At 57.4% G+C, this 20,073-nt stretch overlaps 1 long non-coding RNA gene across 1 annotated transcript in view; it reads right to left on the reverse strand.

The window, feature by feature from the left end:
* Nucleotides 1-18,355, reverse strand: part of LOC136793471 (uncharacterized) — a 466,580-nt gene extending 448,225 nt beyond the window's left edge. The window contains exon 1 of the long non-coding RNA XR_010838754.1: nt 18,161-18,355. This is a non-coding gene — a long non-coding RNA (uncharacterized lncRNA). The remainder of the gene's footprint in view (nt 1-18,160) is intronic.
* Nucleotides 18,356-20,073: the final 1,718 nt, after the last annotated feature.

Consider the following 20,073-nt stretch of genomic DNA (forward strand, 5'->3'; position numbering starts at 1 on the left):
ACCTGCCAATGGCTGACAGTGGTTTCCCCTCCGGAAGGTGCAGACAAAGCATGAAGCAGATTCGCACTTTGCGTTATAACTAATCACTTCTACATTCTTGGAACTTCTAAGTGAGTATGTATTACTTTTGTAATTTATAAAGGAAAAGAAAAACATTCTCCAAAAGCACGTGCAAGTGAATAAGGGTTCTTAGCAGCCCAAATGACTGTTTGCTGCCTGCTAAGAGGCCACAAGCCCACACTAACTGAGCCTCAAAGCAGCCACCGTCACCACCTCCTGTAACAGATGGGAAGACAGAAGCACAGAGAGGTCAAGTAATTTGTGCAAGCCACACAGCAAGAACAGTGCTGGGCCAAAATGCCCATCCAGGTCCAGCCCAGAGCCTGCTCACCCAACCCCTGCCCTGCCGAGGGCTTCTGCAGCCTGAACTCGTGCTGACGACTTTTGGGTACAAGGGGCTGTCGAGTGTCCAGAGCAGCGACCCTCCCTCATGGGCCATCCCCAGTGCCCCAGCTGGCACACGTCTACCCTGGTCCTACAGGGGCCTGAGGGCCAGGATGACCGGGCCTCATTCACCTTTGCTCCTGAAACCACCACGGTGCCTAACAGTAGAAAGCATTCAACAAACTCACATTCTAGAATGTTCTAAAATGCATTCCATGTATTCACTGATATGCATTATACCTTAAGCCCAGTATTCAGAATTTCTGTGGTCCCCGAATTTTCGGTTTATTAGGTATATAGCTTGGATCCAGATTCCGAATTCTTTAAGTGTCAGTTTTCTCATCCTGCGAATAAAAACAATACCTCACAGGGTTGTTCTGAGGATTAAATGAGAATTAAACGTATGAGAAGACTGAGCACAGTGCTGGCCACACAGAAGCATCGGAATATTCAGCCGAAGTATTTATGTATTTTCCACAGTTACACCTCTATTGCCTGGACTGGGGTGGGAGGTGTCGGTACCTCAGGAAGAATCACTGCCATTTACCGACGACATATCAGGACCTGAAGCTCCTTCTCCCCCAAAGCAGCCCTGGCTGCACAAGGGCAGGGCTGATCACATCGCCCACCTGTGCTGATACACCAGAACTTCTCAGGCCCAGTGATGTTCCCTCTAGAAGCTTCCTCTTGCTGGCAAACACCTATCACATCTGCGCTGCCCACCCTGACGCAAGATGAGGGTGACCCTGCCTGGAAACCCTGGCTTCCACCCACCGGGCTCAGAACCCCAGCCAGGTGGGGGCGAGTGTGTGGGCCCTTCATAAAATCCTCTCCATGAAAATTCGACATTCCCACTCGCAGCAAAGCGCCTTCTCATGTGAACGTGGCTCCTGCACAGAATATTCCCGATGCCTTTTATAAATGTTGCATCTGGCTGGCTGAGTTAATTAACAGAATGAAATAATGGGAAAGACAAAATGAGCTAAGCAGCTCACCATGGCAGCGGCAAGAGGAAAATAAAGCCCCTGAAAATTCTGAGTCAGATAAATCACAGCAAGATCCTTTTTGACCCACCTCCTAGAGAAATGGAAATTAAAAACAAAAATAGGGGCTTCCCTGGTGGCGCAGTGGTTGACAATCTGCCTGCCAATGCAGGGGACACGGGTTCAAGCCCTGTACTGGTAGGATCCCACATGCCACGGAGCAACTAGGCCCACGAGCCACAACTACTGAGCCTGCGCGTCTGAAGCTTGTGTTCCGCAACAAGAGAGGCTGCGACGGTGAGAGGCCCATGCGCCACGAGGAACAGTGGCCCCCGCTCGCCACAACTGGAGAAACCCCGTGCACAGAAAGGAAGACCCAACACAGCTAAAAATAAATAAATAGATAAATAAATAAATAAAATTTAAAAAACAAAACAAAAATAAACAAATGGAACCTAATGAAACTTAAAAGCTTTTGCACAGCAAAAGAAACCATAAACAAGATGAAAATACAACCCTCAGAATGGGAGAAAATATTTGCAAGCAGAGCAACTGACAAAGGATTAATCTCCAAAATATATAAGCAGCTCATGCAGCTCAATATCAAAAACACAAACAACCCAATCCAAAAATGGGCAGAAGACCTAAATAGACATTTCTCCAAAGAAGATATACAGATCGCCAACAAACACAGGAAAAGATGCTCAACATCACTAATCATTAGAGAAATGCAAATCAAAACTACAGTGAGGCATCACCTCACACCGGTCAGAACGGGCATCATCAAAAAATCTACAAATAAATGCTGGAGAGAGTGTGGAGAAAAGGGAACCCTCTTGCACTGTTGGTGGGAATGTAAAATGATACAGCCACTATGGAGAACAGTATGGAGGTTCCTTATAAAACTACAAATAGAACTACCATAGGACCCAGCAATCCCACTACTGGGCATATACCCTGAGAAAACCATAATTCAAAAAGAGTCATGTACCACAATGTTCATTGCAGCTCTATTTACAATAGCCAGGACATGGAAGCAACCTAAGTGTCCATGGACAGATGAATGGATAAAGAAGATGTGGCACATATATACAATGGAATATTACTCAGCCATAAAACGAAACGAAATTGAGTTATTTGTAGTGAGGTGGATGGACCTAGAGTCCGTCATACAGAGTGAAGTAAGTCAGAAAGAGAAAAACAAATACCATACGCTAACACATAGATATGGATTTTTAATGGTTCTGATGAATCTAGGGGCAGGACAGCAATAAAGACAGAGACATAGAGAATGAACTTGAGAACACGGGGATGGGGAAGGGTAAGCTGGGACAAAGTGACAGATATACATTACCAAATGTAAAACAGATAGCTAGTGGGAAGCAGCCGCATAGCACAGGGAGATCAGCTTGGTGCTTTGTGACCACCTAGAGGGGTGGGATAGGGAGGGAGGGAGTGAGACGCAAGAGGGAAGAGATATGGGGAGATATGTATATGTATAGCTGATTCACTTTGTCTTACAGCAGAAACTAACACACCATTGTAAAGCAATTATACTCCAATAAAGATGTTAAAAAAAAAAGAAAAAATTCTGAGTCAGACTTGAGAGGGCCTGTTTATCAGCATCTGATTAAATACCAAGCTCCTCAGGAAAATAAATTCCCATCATTCTTTCCTCAACTAGACCAATAAAGTGTTACTTAAGTGTTTTCCCCTTAAAAGTTCTCCTAATTCCTCACGCCCAGCTCTTGAAACCAAATGTCTACATTTAGCAGCTTGACTAGACAGACAGAGGTTTTAAATTCTTTGTCCTCTTCCTTGTCCACTCCCTCTCCCATGGGCTCCCCGCTTCCGACCCTCCCTCCTCTGTCCGTGGTGCTGGAGGGGAACTGACAGAAGAGTGTCTGGTGTGCAGCCAAGCTCCTCCCCTGACCAGCTGGGGGACCACAGGCAGCCGTGGACTGTGAACCCCAAACGGGGAGAGCAGGACAAACAGATACTCAAGGCCCCTTGTCTCCTGATTGTTCCTGGGGCTCGCGTGCCCCTCAGGCTCAGGGGGGCCTGGGGTTTGGGCTCAGATCCCCGCCCTCTGCCCTGTGCCTCTCCCTACCTCTCTGAACCTGCTCCCTGTCTGCAGAAGAGAGTCACGGTTAGCACTCAGTGTTGCTGGGAGAAGAAGTGCATGTAAAATGCCTGGCTCCGAGCCCCTCCTGAAACCAAGCAGGACCCAGCAGGGCTCCTGGGCACAAAAGCCTTTCTGTGTCCCCTTCCCTAGCTCCAAAGGGCAGGTTCAAACAGCTGCTAATCAGGGAAGGGAGGGGATGTGGAGACCAGGGAGGAGCAGTCAGGAAACAATAGTGCAGCCTGGGGGCAGGGTCCTGGTTCCCCCTCAAGGGGTGCACAGAACAGTATCTTTGAGCTCTTTTGCAGAACTGAAATGCCCACCAAATGTAAGATGTTAAGTACTTGATGAAGCACTCTTCATTCCAGAGAAGGTCACAATTCGCCCACCACCACCTGAAGCCAGATGATCTCTGGATTGAAGGAATGTGGGCCCTGCAGGTACCCTGATTCTTATCAGCAACCCCATCCCTTGACTATGACTCTTCACACACCGCTCCCGGGATGGGACACACAGTTTTGAGGGCATTAGCCCGGCATGGTCCCCTTTGCCTGGCAAAGCAATAAAGTTATTCTTTTCTACTCCACCCTAAACTGTCTCTGAGATTCAATCTGGTGCTGGGATACAGAGGCCAGATTTGGCCTTGCTATCAAGTCTGTGCAAGACAGCAGACAAGTGTCTGCAAGAAGCAGACACTCGTCTCGGCCGAGAGTGTGGAAGAGGCCACATCCCACAGGCAGACTTGAGCCATGTCCTAGATGCATCCCTAACCCTTGGCTGTTGACATAGAAAATGTATTAACCCATATTTGATGAGGACGCTTCCTTAATTGCCAACTTTGATGCATCTTTCCAATATACTAAAACCCCTAATGAAGACGTGTACGAGATTAACAGATGCAATTAGAAATAGTCTTTTTGCTTCATTCGATACAGAATCAGCTTTTCATTGCACAATTTATAACACCTTCACATTTTAAAAGTCAGGGAACACAGAAAGGGGAGCTCAGCACGCCAGAGTGTATCACACATAATTATCTTTGGAGGAAAATGAGAACAGAAGTATGAGATAAATCTCATTGCCTGTTGAATAGTGAAAACCCACAAGAAACAGAAAAATGTCCATAAGTTTGTGTTCATCACAAGCAACTTTCCAAATTGGCTTCATAAACCCTTTGTGACCTTCAAGACTGGTTAAATCTCCTGGCCAGCATTTTCGATATGAAAAAACAGTATTTAAGGAATCTGTACTATTCGAGTCTCAGCGGGTCTTTGCAGCGTTGGCCGCCAAGGTCAGAGAGACAGGCAGCCAGGAGCCCCGCACCCGAGCACCTTCGTCTGAGGGCAGGACCGCGTGCACGCCCGGTTAGGGGTCCGCAGGCACACGGAACGCGGCCAGGAGCCCAGGGATGTCAACAGGCTGCGTCCGTAACAGTGAGGACACCTCCTGCCCCGGCCACCACCCACTGTGGCCAGAGGCCTGGAGGACCCCGCTGCCATGAATGAGGCAACGGTCCGGAAAACCACCTGGACCCAGGGCCGGACCCAGGACGCAGAGGCTGGACAGACATCCTTTATCAGACGCCGAGGCTGATACCACCTGGCAGGTCCAAACGAGTCACGGCAGCTGAGAGCTGCACCCAAGCACGGGTCTGCCCCTGGGCCTCGTGGTGGGCACCCACCAACCAACGCTCAGACCGCAGCGGGCACTGAATGACCTCTGCTGCTCAGAGCACCAGGCAGAGGACTCAGGCAGGCACGTGAAGAGCCGTGTGTATGAGGCTGACATCTGCAAGCCCCCCCGGGCCACCAGACAGGGAAGAGCAGGGGGGAGGGAGAGGAGGAGGGGAGGGAGTGGCGGGCGGGCAGGGCTCTCCAGGCTATAACGCAAACTGGGAGCTTAAAGGAGAAAAACTACGTCCAGCTGCTGACTATTCCTTGTGCGATTCCTATAACGCGCATTAAAAACAATCGGTGGGAATTACTTTGACTTTCAGGAAACCCTCTAAAAAGCTGAGGACTTCCTCAGGGGAGGGTCCCAGTAAGATCCTTTCATGCATTAAAATCCAATTAAGACCTAGGAACAACGGTCATTCTCAGTCTCAGTTGCAAAGAGGTGAAATCGTGGAGACGTGGAGACACCGGAAGGAGGCTAGGTGCTTTCTCTGCAACCATCAGGGACGGGCCTAAAAGCCACCAGCGAAGTGGAACAATGAGTTATGAAAAATGAGGCTTGGGGGCTCTTGAAGAACCTCAGGAACTTGAAGATGTGGGGGCAAAGGGTGCAAACAATATTAACATACTTAATACTACTGAACTATACACTTAAAATGGTTTAAGAAGATAAAATTTATGCTGTGTGCATGTTACCAGGATTTAAATGATAAATCAATTTTTTCAAAAGATTTGGGAGCGGGCAGAGGTCAAGGTGACCCTTGTCATTGCCTCACCGTCCCCCCCCCCCACTTCCTGAGGTCTGCGTCTCCCTCACTGGCAGGGGGTAATTCACCTTAGCTGACACAGTACTTTCCTGGGCCACTGCCTGCGGGCCAATGTCCAAGCGCCCGGGTGGGACGCTGATGCCTCGATCATCTGCTGCCCCACCCTGGGATGGGTGTCCCCAGCTAAGAGAGGACAAACTTGGTCCCCAGCCACGGGGCCTGCCTGCTCCCTGGGACTCCAAGTGGCCTTCAGCTGGACAGAGCCAGCTCGCCAGTGGCTATTAGGTCTCCGCCAACATCCAGGAGGTGGTTCTGTAAACTCTCCAGCTCATCTGGGAGGGTCTCGAGGTCACATGGGGCGAGCAGCCCTTTGTGAGGGAGCCCTGCGTCCCTCCTGCCATGACCTCGGGCTGGCAGAGGGCAACTCCCAGAGAGGGCTGACCCGACCACGGCCTCCCAGCAGCCAGGGGCATAAACCTTCGCACCCCAAGAGGAGCTGGGGCACATCCCTGCATCTTCTATTAGGACGGCCCTATAACGTCACCCGCACAAGGAGAGGCTTTGGAGGATGGCCGGAGGGCCCCACCAGCCATTCTGCAGGAGTGAACTGGGCCAGCCAAGCTGAGACATGCGGTCCCTAGTTACAGTCCCACCCTGGTACCTGGGGACCTAGAACAAACGCTCATCTGATGCAAACACACCCACTACTCAGGCCTTTCCCTAGCGCCCGTCCTCATCCTCGGCTTCTCCCCACCACAGAGGAGATCAGAGGCTAAGGGTAGAGTGACAGGCCCCAGTTCACAGCGCGCCAGCAGACCCAGACGTTGGCAGTAAAAGCTCTCCATGCCCAAGCACTGCAGCCTTGACCTGAGATCTAATGCTGGTTTATCACGTATGCTGATGTGTTTCCAGGCTGACTGGGGTCTCAAGGGTCAATGCTAAAGAGAATTTATTATTTCCCATTTTTTAATTGTGGTAAAATACACAGAACATAAAATTTACCATTTTTAAGTGCACAGTTCAGTATGAAGTACACTTAACAGTGCTGTGTAACCACCCCTGTAACAGGGAAAGACCTCTGTATCCCATTACAAGTTCATCACTAAAGAGATGTTGCCTAGAAGCTTAAATTATATATAATGGCCCATCTCTGGGGACCCTGCCTCCCAGGTCATGATCCTTAAGCTAAAATACCTTTAACTCCCAGGAAACATCCTGGCTAGGCCACCTGTGAAGCCTGCTGGAAGGAAGGAATGAACCCACCCCCCCACAGTCTGACCAGAAACAGGCCTCCCCTCCCCCTCTTTAGCATAAAAGAAGCCTGAATTCTAACTTGGGGAAGATGATTCTTTGGGACACGAGTCCACCATCTTCTTGGTCTTCCGGCTTCCGAATAAAGTCACTATCCCGCGCACCAACCCTCATCCCTCGATTCACCGGCCCGTCGTGCGGCAAGCGGTACAAACTTGGACTCGGTAACATCAATACTGTCCAGCTCCAGAACTTTCCCAACCTGCCAACCTGAAACTCTGCCCCCGCCAAACACTAACTCCTCGTTCCCCTCCCCCAGGCCCCGGCACCCACCACCTACTTCCTGTCTCTATGCATTTGACTATTTTAGACACTTCACAGAATCGGAATCATCTCGTATTTATCCTCTCGTGACTGGCTCGCTTCACTCAGCACAATGTCCTCAAGGTTCATCCACGTGGTAGCAGGTGTCAGAACTTCCTTCCTTTTAATGCTAAATAATATTCCATTTCATTTAAGCATGTAGTTTTGTGGGGGGGGGGGGGTTGCGGTACGCGGGCCTCTCACCACTGCGGCCTCTCCCGCTGCGGAGCACAGGCTCCGGACGTGCAGGCTCAGCGGCCACGGCTCACGGGCCCAGCCGCTCCGCGGCATGTGGGATCTTCCCGGACCGGGGCACGAACCCGCGTCCCCTGCATCGGCAGGCGGACTCTCAACCACTGCGCCACCAGGGAAGCCCAAGCATGTAGATTTTTTAATAAACAGAAAGCTGTCCTCAGCCTCCAAGGTTGCCTCAAGGCCAGCAGCGGCTGATGGGAGAGGCCGGTCTGTGGGCCAGGCTGCAGGTCATGGCGGCTGCGACCTTCAGCGGGATTCTCCTCTTCCTGTGTTGTGAGCTGCCCTGTCCTCTGGGGCCACTCCACACGTGGCCCTGAGAGCAGCGTTCAAACTAATAAAAGCAAATGGAGTTTCTGATTGCTCCTAATGAAGTTATGGGACTTCTGATGTTCACTGGAAGGAGAAGTTAATTCTGAAAGATGGTGGTCATCTCCCGTTATCCTTTCAAGGGGAATGGAGTGGCTCTGGGAGCCCGGCCGGCACTGCTGATGGGTGCGGGGCTGCGGGCACTTGGCTCTCACTGGCCAGCCCTTCAGCCCACTGTCAGGGACCGGGACCTCCTCCAGGGGTGAGCTGCCCGGATGCAGGCTGCAGGACACCCACTCAAAGCGAAGGGCTCTGCTCACAATCCAGGCAGGCACGCGGCGGGCAAGGAGGGACGCGGCCTAGAGGCAGCCTGGGGGGTGCGGGGAGGACTGTCCATTCCTGGGGGTTTTCACATGTTTTCACATTTCAAAAAGCCCCGTAAACCAGGACCCCAGGACCCCTGTGGCGCACAGAGTGTGAAACCCCGGAGTGGAACTGTCCACACACATACACTGACGCTGAACTGCACAGGTACCTCAGAACCCCAGCCCCACACAGATGCTGCCCCGATCCTATGCACCTCGTTAGTGAAAGTGGCTGAGGCTTCAGGATGGGGTGGGGGTGACTCCCCTGCATCAAACCCCTGATGTTCAAGCTGCCTTTCCGCCTCATCACGTGTGTAGACAACGCTCTCGGCTTCAAGGAGACGGAGCGTCCTGAGGGCGGCCTGCTCACCCGTCCTCACTCCATCAATCCACGTGGACGTGCTGGAACCAATAATCCCCACCCCCCGACCTCCAGGGCCGAGTCAGCACGGGCCACCGCCGTCGCTGGACCCCTTCCCCTGGGCCAGAGGCGGGCTCTGGGGCCACAGCTCCAGTCTGGCCGCTGTACAGGGAGGCCGCTGTGCACGGGAGAGAGGTTTCCCCTAATGAAAGGACACGGGGGCTCCTCCAGCCCCTCTTCCTGCCCAGGGGAGGATGACGACAGCGGCTCCGGGCGGGGTCCCCAGAGATGCAGCGAGAGCCCCTCAGAGGCAGGAGCATGGCCACCCTCATCCCCCCACGGACACCATCCTCTGCGGCCAAGAGCGTCCTGCCCCGCGCACCACCTGCTCGGAACCCCTGCGCTTTCGGGTCAACCCCCGAGCAACTTGGAGGGGCCCCTCCACGAGGGCGGCCCAAGTCTCCCTGCAGAGCTGGCCCACCGAGGCTCGGCGCACACGGCTGCAGCCAGGGAGCGAGCGGCCTGTGCTCTGCCCGGCCGGCACCTGCCCGCCCAGGGCCCCTCAGGGCCCCTCAGGCCCGGCACACCCATCGGACGCCTCACCTGCGTGGTGGCACCCGCTCCTCCAGGTGGGACCCCTGCAGGTAGCCCTCTCGGTGAACGGCAGCTCTTACCCCACCCGACGAAAGCCTTTGGCAGCTGCTCTCGGGGACCTGGGTCCCTCCACCCTCGACCCCAGAGCCCCCATTACGGCTTCGCTGCTGTTTGCTCTCCCCGGGAGGCCCCCGCCTGCCCCAAGCGCCCCCCTGGGCCCCTCCTCCCTTCCAGCCCGCACCTCTCCGCCCGCATCCCTCGCCCGGTGCCCGGCACGCTGCCACCCTGCACGTGACACCGGGGGACTGGATCCCGGGAGGCCCATCTCAGCACCCCCAGCCCTCGCGTGGGACCTCCACCACACCCCTTCCAGCCAGCCCCATTTACAGGTGAGCAAACCGAGGCAGAAGGCCATCAGTGATGACCAGGGCGGCACAGGTAAGGACTCACCTGTGCAGAGGGTAGCTGGAGATGGGGGGTGGCGTGGGGCTGCCATAGCCAGAGGGAATGGGGGGCAAGTCTTCCAGATTCTAGAGACAGCACTGCTTGTCCTCGCTTTGAATCGTAGGAACGTTGGTTCAGAGGCAGGACAGCTCCTGTGTCACTCCTGGGGCCTCCCTGTGGCACGAAGCCCAGACGTCGGGGAAGGAGCCCGCAGGGTCACAGCCCCGCTGGGGGCCTCCCGCCCACCCCGCCCCAGGAGAGCCTCACGTCCGGGGCCCAGCTGCTCGCGCCTCCCTCGATCCCCTCCTTGGGTCCCACCGCCGTCCCAGGAGACGTCCCAGGTTCCCGCAGCTCCCCCAGCCGGAGAGGATGCCGTTTAGGGGGAGGTCTCCTCCTCTCCCCTCCCTGTCCCCTCTCTCATCCACGCACCCCGGACTCCCCGACCCCATCCCTAAAGGAGGGTGAGAGCCCAGGAAGCACAGACATTCCCGGAGGCCACTGAAGACAGACGCCTGCTGGACGGGGCCGGGAGACACTGAGAGTGTAAACGCGGCAACGAGCAGCTCGGAAGAGCCAGACACACCGACACGCAAACACCTCGAGATCTGACATCCCTCTGGGCACTGGCAAACCCCTCTGAGGTCACGCGTGACTGTTATAAACCTCTGAAGAGTCTCACTTCTAAGTGACATCCAAACCGCAGAGCAGAGTGGTTTACAAAGCAAGCAGCAACAACGAAGCCACCGGAGCTCTGGAAGCAGCCGTCAGGAGGAGGGTGGGCCTTCGGGCCACCTGTGGGGCCACCGCCCAGCAGTCAGAGATGGGAGCGGGTGGCCAGGGTCACCCAGACCACGCGACCCAGGGCCCCACCTGGAAGCCGGTCCTGGGGCAGCGCCACCTCACGTGCAAGCGCAAAATAACAAGTGCAAGTTAAAGGGTGTTGTAGGAGGAGTTAGGCTTTTCTTTTTGTTTATTTCTTTCTTTAACCAGCTTCATTTACTTTATTTTTCTCAAATAAAACAATGCGGTGGCTCCAGCTGTAGCCTGGGTCCTCTGCACGGAAACTCTGGTTTCCGTGGGCCTTTACAAGATGGTCAGTGAATTCCTGATACGGAGACTTGGTGAGTACAGACTCTTTCCAGAGATCGGGGGTGAGACACCTGTAGGTCTTGGAAACGGCATCAAAGGTGGCCTTGGCAACGTCGCCCAGGGTGGTGGTGCAGCCCCGGGCGGGACGCAGCAGTCGCCGATTCCGGCCACCAGCGGTAGCCTCCCGGGCACGGGGGCTGAGACGACGCCGGCGCCCCGGGGACAGAGACGAGGAGCACCAGCACAGAGCCGCGGCGGCCAGTCACCTGGGAAGGGACGGGGTGGGGCCTGCCGACCTCGTTCCCCCCGGGAGCCTCGCCACATGGGCACGATGGGGAGCTTGGCCAGAATGACGGCCCCGTGGAGGGCAGTGCCTACCTCCTTAGAGCACGTGACACCCAAACCGACATGTCCCTTGTAATCCCCGATGGAAGCGGATGCCATGAACCTGACCCACTGGCCAGCACGGGTCTGCCTTCGACCAGGCATAATCTTCAAAACCTCATCCTTGAGGGATGCCCCCAGGAAAAAGCCAATGATCTCAGATTCCTTGACGGGCAGACGAAAGAGACAGATCTCCTCCGGGGACCTGATCTTCACGTCCTTGACCAGGCGGCCCAGCTTGGTGACGGGGAGCCACTCCTTGTCCTCGGCCTTTGCCTCCACGAGCTCCGAGGCGTCAGCCCCAGGCCTGAGCCCGGCCCCGGTTGCCGCTGCCAAAGCCTCCGAGGGAGCCACCGCAGCCTCCCACTCCAGGGGCCCCTGGGGCCTCCGGGCTCTCCCGCAGCACCGGTGTCATCCGCCCTTCGGTGTTTTTACGGAGAAGCGGCGGAATTAGGCTTTTATGTAGATGTTTATGAAAAGAGCGTGCAGAACGTGTCCCTAACTGGGAAAAAGCACGCCCCCAGTGTATCTTGTTTCTACCTAAATCTGTGATGCATCGTCTACGTCAAAGTGATGACACTGAAATGCTTTCAGGATGTTCTGCAACTCAGACCTCAGTGAGAACCGTGAGGGGTTTATAGGAACTTGACCTCGGCAGGCACCTGGGGGAGACGTTTTGTCACAGTGCACCCAGGTGTGCCCTGCAACCCCAGATGGAATTTCCTTCCCCACCTCCAGCTAGAGGATAAGAGAGAACACAGTTCTCAGAGAGCTCCAAGGGCTGCTTCTAGCAAGACAAGAATAGACAAACTTCTATTAGCCAAAATTTTATTACATTTTCTGTTTGGAGCTATATTTGAAATCAATTATTCACATTCCTGCACAAGCAGTCAAACATGTCCCCAGCAACTTGTCAACAGCCATTTGCCTTGGTCACTGTGTTGACTTTGGTGCTGAAGGACAAGGATACCTGCCGCACGGGGCTTAGAAGAGGGATCGAACACCTGGCACCTTCGCAGGCGATGCTTCGCCGGCTTCCACTCAGCTCAGTGACACACAACACTTAGGAGGCCTCTCCCCGCTGCTGGGGTTTGTGGAGAAGCTGGTAGCATCGTTATCCCTTTCCCCGTTTCATGTCGAGGGTCTCAGCCATAAGCACTAAAAGGAATCAGTTCCCAGTTCTTAATCCCTAATAAAAGACACATTCTCTCTGCTCACACTACTTCGCTGTGCCGGGAACAGGAAGCTCCATCAAACCCGACTGATTCCAGCCGACATGGATGATTCCGGGCAGACGGGGTTGTAGGGGCCAGGGGACCTCCCCCGACGTCAGGGCCCATGGGCCCCTCCACTTGGGAAGGGGCGGCCTGGTCAGCGTTGGCTGGAGCTCAGCCCGCACCAGGCCACTGCTGTCGGGAAGGCGGAGCCCAGATGCCCTGAGCCTCCAGTGGGATGGACGGGCCGGCCGGATGCGGCTCTGGCCCAAGTCAGACAAGTAGGCGCTTGGTGCCCACTGTGGCCTGCTGTGTCCTCGGGGCCTCATAGGATCCCGTCGTGGAGAACGGTCACTCCAGAGCAGGGGCTGCACTGACTCGTGCTCCCAGCAACACTCTGCAGCTGAGGGGCTGTGCGAGCATCCTCGGGGCTCCCCTGGGCAGCAGACCTGGACCACGCGCTGTCCGTGGCTGCGGACCCCAGGCTGGAGCTCCAGCCCTGGCCCGCATCTGGGCGCAGATGCTGGCTCCACAAGACACGTCCCGGGGTTGTAGGCGGGAGTGCTAAAGGGACATGTCGAGAACAGGATGAATCTTCCCACACGCATGCACTGGTCCATGCACGGGTGTGTGGACAAGCACGTGTGCACAACGCACACCCACACACGCCTGCACACACAGGCCTCTCTCCCCGGGCTCTGCCTGGGACACCAGGCCAGTCATCGCCTGCAGCTCAGCTGCCCCGGCTCAGGGGCATGGACCCCAGCTCTGCTCCGCCCCTGCAGCCCGGCCCCTCCCAGCGCACCTCTGCAGCCCCCACTAAGAGGCAGAGTTTCCCTGTGCCTTTGGAACCCGGGCTGGCTTTGCAGCTGCAGAGGAAAGAACAGGGCACCAGCGCCAGCCTGAGCTCTGCACATGTCCTCCCGCTGTCTTGGACCCTGTGACCGCCACGAGGACAGGCCCAGGCCGGCCGGGGTTAAGACAAGGGGGCCCCTGGGGCTCAGCTGAGCCGTGAAGGCGCACCAGCCAGCCCCGGCCGACCCCGCGCATCCCGCCTACGGGAGAGCTCCCGACACCCCCCACACACACCCCGCCGCAGAGGCCCCCAAGGGCCCAGAGGTACCGAGCGCGGGGGCGGGGAGGGGCGGGTTGCAGCTGCGGTGGCAACAGCACTGGCGGGAAGTGACAGCACGATCGACACCGAGCGCTCCCAGCGAGGAGGAGTCTCATCAGATGGCCAGGCCACCCAGAGTGGTGTCACCCAGCTCCCCAGCTCTGCAAACCAGAGTCCCGCTGTGATGCTCAGGTCAGGGCCGCCCATCCAGGTGTAGCTTTGCAACAAGAGGGCCGAGGAGACCACACACGGGCCTGCTGAGAATCACACAGGTAAGGAGACCCTGCAACACTCCTCCCCCTCCCGGCAGGGAGGCGGCCGGCAGGGATCCTGACACTGATGCACGACACGCCCTTGGCCCGGCGTGGCTGTGAGGACTGCCTCCTGGGGCCTCCCCTGTGACCTGGGCTCACACCTAGACATGGCCTTTACCTCTTCCGTCGCCCGTGCACAGCCGCGTCCAGCCCGCCTGCACCTGGACTCCTGCTGCAGCCTCCTCGAGGCCAGCCTCCCCGGCACGGTTCCCCCTGCCTCCCCTCCCAGGCCAGGGTTCATCGAGCGGAGTGTCTGTTCGCATCACCACTGCCCAGGGGCCTGCTGGGGCTCCCCGTCCCCCTGTGGGTCAAGGCCCGGCCCCATGCTTACGACAGGGGCCCTTCAGCGGCTGCACTGACTCCCCGAGTGGCCGAAGGACCCACGTGGGTGCCAGATGCAGACAAGCAGGATGAGCCTCGCGCCTCCGGGGAGGAAAAGGGGGGGCCCGGGGAGAGAAGGGAGAAGACATTGGTGGGGGCAGTGGGCGCCACTCCAGCAAAGGCACAGGGGCCGGGGACTGACTCTGGGACCCCCGTCTCCTTCCTGTCCCCTCCTGTGGGCAAGAGCAGGGGCAAAGGAGGGCCAGAGAGAGGAGTCAGGAGCCGCATCCGGCACCAACACCAAGAGCCCATTGGCTGAGCCATGGAGGCTGAGGGTCAGGAGACAAGGGGAGAACCGGGGAGCGGGAGAGATCTGGTTAGAAAAGGTCTCCCTGGCCACAGGTGGGGGGCGGAGGCGGCTGGGGCCACAGAAGTGCAGCAGGGGGGAGGCTGGTGGTGGATGGGCTGTTCTGTGTCCTAACAGTGGAGCTGGGTACATGAGTTTACACATGTGGTAAAGCTGCAGAGAACTAGACACACACATGCCCACACGCACACACACGCACACACACACACACAGGGCACGCGCGAGTACGTGCACGAGAGCACACAGACTGGTGGGATCTGATGGAGGCCAGGGGACAGTGTCGCTGCTGTCAGTGCCCTGCATGACGCTCCCTGGGGGGCACCGGGTGAGGGTAGCCAGGTCTCCTCTGTTATTTCTTACAACTGCACGTGAGCCGACAATTATCTCAAGTTTTGTCGAAGTCCCGCTGGCTGGCACTCGGAGACGAGGCTAGAAGGAGGCGGGACCCCATGAGAGATGAGCAGATGGGGGCCCACTGGGACCTGCTGGGGGTCGGGGGCTGCAGGAGGGGGTGACCTGGAGAAGCGAGGGTGGGATGGCTGCTGGGGCTTCAAAGGGAAGTGAGGGACCGGTTCCCCCACGTGCCCCCCAGAAAGACAGCAGAGGCTCAGATGGAAAGAAACCAAACTTAAAATTTTGACAACGCGTTTGAGTTTGGGAACGAGGCTAGTTTGCCAAAATGATTCTTCCCTCTTTAATTAAAATCCTTTATTAACTGCCAAACTAATACCTTCCCCCAAGACAGACAAGATAATGAGCCCACATCCTTCAGCCCAGGCGGGCAGCCCTCCAAGCAGGCAGGGTGGGCTCAGGAGAGGGGCCAGGCCACCACAGACCCGCCTCACTGGGCTGTGGGCATGGCCCAAACCCAGGGTAAGTGTCCCATCTGGGGCAGAAATCACATCTGACCGGATCCTGAGGATGGCAGGTTCTGGATGCCAAGGGATGTCCAGCCTGCGCCCCAGGATCCCTGGCTGTGACCACAGACAGGGAGAAGGGGCAGGTACGGCCACCCTGCCACGGGGGCACCACGGGGACAGTGACTGTCCACCAGCCTGGTTCAGGCCCTGGTTATCGGTCCTAAATTCATTCTCTTTTCACCTCATTTGAAACATTCCAGACAGACAAGAATAGGGACCCATATAACAAAAGCCATGTACAGACCACCAGCCTTACCCAATCTGAAACCATACTGCCTCCTACTCTCCATGCTGATATACATATGTTTTTGGAAAAAATAAATAAATGGGAAAAAGAGACAAATCTCCCAAAACGTCCACGGAGAAGAACCCCAAGTAGTTAGCTACTCTCCCTAACGACGCCCCTTAAGTGTGGGCCGTGCAGTGACTTCCTCCCAGAGGACACTATGAACAGGGGGAAACAATGACCTGACCGGGAGGCACCTGACAGACAGACCCCAGGCAGGTGCTCAAGGTCACCATCAGCAGCCGTAAGTCATGTGGCAAGTATGGCCCATACCCTGGGTAGGACGTGATGAGAAGAGCACTTTCCTCTGCGGGTTTCTTCCCCGAAAATCACTGTGCCTCTGTCTAATCACAACAAAAACCTCAGCTGAATCCCAGCAGAGACACATCTTATAAAACACCTGACCGGTACTCCTCAAACTGCCAAGTGTATGGAAAACAGGGAGAGTCTGAGAAACTGCCCCAGCCAGGAGGAGCCTCAGGAGACACTACCACTAAGTGTCATGTGGGGTACTGGGTAGGACCCTGGTACAGAAAAAGGACATTCGGCAAAAACTACGGAAATCTCAGTGAAGTGTGGACTTTAGCTCAGGATAATGTATCGATATCGCTTCATTAATTATAGCAAATCAGCCACACTGGCGTAAGTCGTTAATAATATGGGAAACAGGGTGTTGAGGGTGATACGGAACCCTCTGGACTTTGTACCCCATTTTTCTGTAAATCTGAAACTAGTCTAAAAACTCAAGTCCATCAGTTTTTTTAAAAAACTAACCCCTGATTGTCCCCACTGCCCCCCAAGGTCCCTCAGCTCCTCCTCTGGAGGACACTGAAGGTTTACTGGGGCTAAAAAACAAAAGACTCAGGAGGGGAAGCTGGCCCCAAAGAGGTCAGAGGCCTGTGTGTGCTGAGGCCCGGGCGGGAGCACCAGGCACGGTCCCCTCTGCGCACGGGGAGGGGCGCGCGGGGACATCCGCTCGGGAAGAGCGGGGCTCGACCCTCACCCCCGGCAGTCGTCAGGATCACCCGGGTGGGCTGCGAGACGCACGCAAGCGCGATGGGGGTGCCGGCTGCTGCCCCCTGCTGGCAGCGAGGCAGCGAGGCCAGGAGGGGTCGCAGGCGTCCCCTCTCGCAGAATCGCAGACACCGGGGCGCGGGATCCGCACCACACCCGGGCCCCACAAGGACCAGGCAGGGCGGAGGTCTCGGGGTGCCCGCTCTGCTGGGGTCCCCTGCTCCCCAGACACTGCCGCCCGGACCACAGCGGCCTCCGAGGGCCCAGATCCCCGGAGGAGCCCCGGAGGAGCCCCGGAGGGCCGCCTGGCCACGGGGGCAGCGGGGGTGGGGAGCGCCCCGAGCCAGGCTCTGGGTCCCAGTCCCGACTCCCTCGGCACCGGGGCCTCCGTGTCCCGGGTCGGGCCCAGGGCGGAACCTGAACGCGCGTAACGCGGCCAAGCGGCACCTGCATAGGTGCGCCGGGGACCCTCCGGGGAAGTTTCCGGCTTCTGGTTCCTCCCCCCGCGCGCGCACACGGCAGGACGCGCGCTCCGGTATCCGAGGGCCGGATCCCGCGCGCTCCTCGGTCCTCGCGCGCCCCCTGGCGCCCGGCGGCCGCCCCTGCAAGCGGTACGGGCCGGCCGCCAGCGCGGTGAGCAGCGCCCTCGCGTGGGCACGCGCCGTCTCCGCCCGCCCGGAGGTCCGCGGCCCGCGTGGAGGCCACTCCGGGGCTGGCCGCGCGCTAAGTCCAAGCGGACCTCTACAATCCAGCAGGGGCCGGAGGACGAGCGCACCGGCCTGGGACGTTCTGCATTCGACAGAACTGACGCTTGAGAACCCCTGGGGGACCTCTTTCCGTTTATGACAGGCTGAGGGGGTGGAAAGCTCAGCGTCACTCGGGGCCCTGGGCGTCTCCTGCCGTCACCCGGCCCTGTGGCTGGGGGCAGAGGGGGCGCCCCTGCAGGTCCCACGACCGCGACACACGGGGGCCAACGGCAGGGACCCCACCCAGCCAGGCAGGGCTGGCCACCGGCTCCGACCTCTGGTTCCGGGGCTACTATCTGCGCGCGTCCTCCACGGTAGTGCGGCCCCCGGCCAGGCTCAGGGGCTGCACGTCTCCCGGGACGAGGCGACCCCGCGCCAACGCAGACGCGCCCAGGCCGGCCCTTCCAGAAAGGGGGCGCACCTAGACCCACCCCTCCAGAAGGGAGGCGCACCGAGGACTTACCTCTCCAGAGGCGGAGAGTGCCGGGAGCCGACCTCTCCAGAAGCGGGGTGCACTGGGGTCGACCCCTCCATAAAGTTGCGCGCAGGGACCGAGCCCTCCAGGTGGGGGAGGACGCGGAGCCTACGCAGCCCCTCCCCGCACGTGCCCGGCACGCCCCTCCCCCAGCCCGGCCCCGAGGGCGCACGCCTGCTCCCGGAGTGGCGCCGGCCGGGCCTGCGCACGTCCTGGCACCAGGGCCCTCGCGGAGGGCGAGGGAAACTGAGGGTAGGGAGAGAGGGGCCGGCCGGGCGGGTGACCTGCAGCCACCCAGAACAGCCCTCCAAGAGCAGACGGTGCTCAATTCAAATGCAGTCCTCCGGGTCATTAGCAGGGTGTATTTGTCATGATAAGAGGACAGCACACATTGTAACGTTTTGCTCGCTTGATTGAGAACTTCATTGTTTGCACAGAGGGTGGGAGGCTTGCTCCGTGAGCGCCGGGCTGTCCCCCAGGATGCCCCGGGGTGACAGCAACCACCCGGGACCCACGGGGCGGGAAAGGGCTCGCCCCGAGCAGAGGGGCTGACCGCACCTAGTGGCTGCTGTCCTCCACCCCAGCGCTTGCTGAGAACGACCATTCGCCGCGTCCAGAAGATGCACGGATTGGGAGCTCAACCACCCCTTTAGGCGAGTGACTTAGGAAAATTTCTGAACCTGTTCCCCCCACGCCAAAAATGGCACCTGTGACACCCATTGTGCTTGGGTCCTTGGCAGTTTTCTACCTAACAAGCACTGGGCTTCCAGCAGAGCCTAGCCTTCAGCAGAGGGCAGTTCCCGTGATCGTCAGTCTTCTCCCCACCCCACCTCCTGCACCAGCCCTCTGCCCCATTAGGGCCAGTTGGGGCCCCATCCACAGGCCAGCCCTCCGCCCTGTGCTCAGTGCCCTCTGGCCACCAGGAACTGGAATGGCCCTCCCTCCAAGTCACCAGGGAAGGACCTCTGGAGCCAGGTGACCCAGGGCCAAATCCCAGCTCCACCTGGTACTGTGTGACCTGGAGTAGGTGGCTTAACCTCTCTGTGCTCAGTTTCCCCATCTATAAAATGGGGTTGATAATGCCCACCTTATAGGTTGTTGAGGAAGTAAGCGATTCACTGTGTCAAATATACAGGACAGTACTTGACATGTCATCAGCACCAGGTAGGTAGGTGTTGCTGTTGTTACCACATCACTAACACAGGAATGCTTGAAGAGCAAGGACTCAGGACACTGTGTTGAGGGTAATGTGCATGTTTCCCTAGTGAACAGTTTTGGTCAAGTTCAAAGACTCAGCGGGACAGGACAGCAGTTACACTAAGTGGCTCTTCAACGGGACCTCTAGGAAAGAACAGGGTCAGGGCTGGACCTCCCCTCCACCGCCCGCCCCCCGGTCCCCCCTCAGACCACACCCCCAAGGCTTCATGGGCCTGTGCAGTCCCACTGGCAGGGCCCTCACTCAGGGAACCCACGCTGTTCAACACCCTGCTGTCACCTTGAAATGCATCATTTTATCTTTGGACTTGCGTTTGCTAGGTGAAGTCTAACGGGACAACGTGCGTGCCCACCTGTCCCCCACCACCCCGTTCACACACAGCATGGAGTCCCTGTGCATGGGAGGTCCCTGAGCCTCAGAGCACGTACAGGTGAGCCTGCTACACAAGCCAGCAGCAGGAAGCCCACAACCCTGAGAGGCCATGCTTTCCGTTCAAACCACAACTTGCTTCATACACAGAAAGAAGGCAACAGCGTTCCAAGAGCGATGCGTGACCAAGACCCTGTCTGTCCCTCTGCTGGTGTCCCCGTGCTGGCCGACCACTCATGGTGAACTGACAGGAGGCAAAGATGGTACCCAGCCCACCCCCCACCCCGGGCCTCTCCTCCTGCATCAGCCAGGGCAG

Source organism: Kogia breviceps, chromosome 2 (genome assembly GCF_026419965.1).
Source record: "Kogia breviceps isolate mKogBre1 chromosome 2, mKogBre1 haplotype 1, whole genome shotgun sequence".
Classification (NCBI taxonomy): Eukaryota; Metazoa; Chordata; class Mammalia; order Artiodactyla; family Physeteridae; genus Kogia; species Kogia breviceps.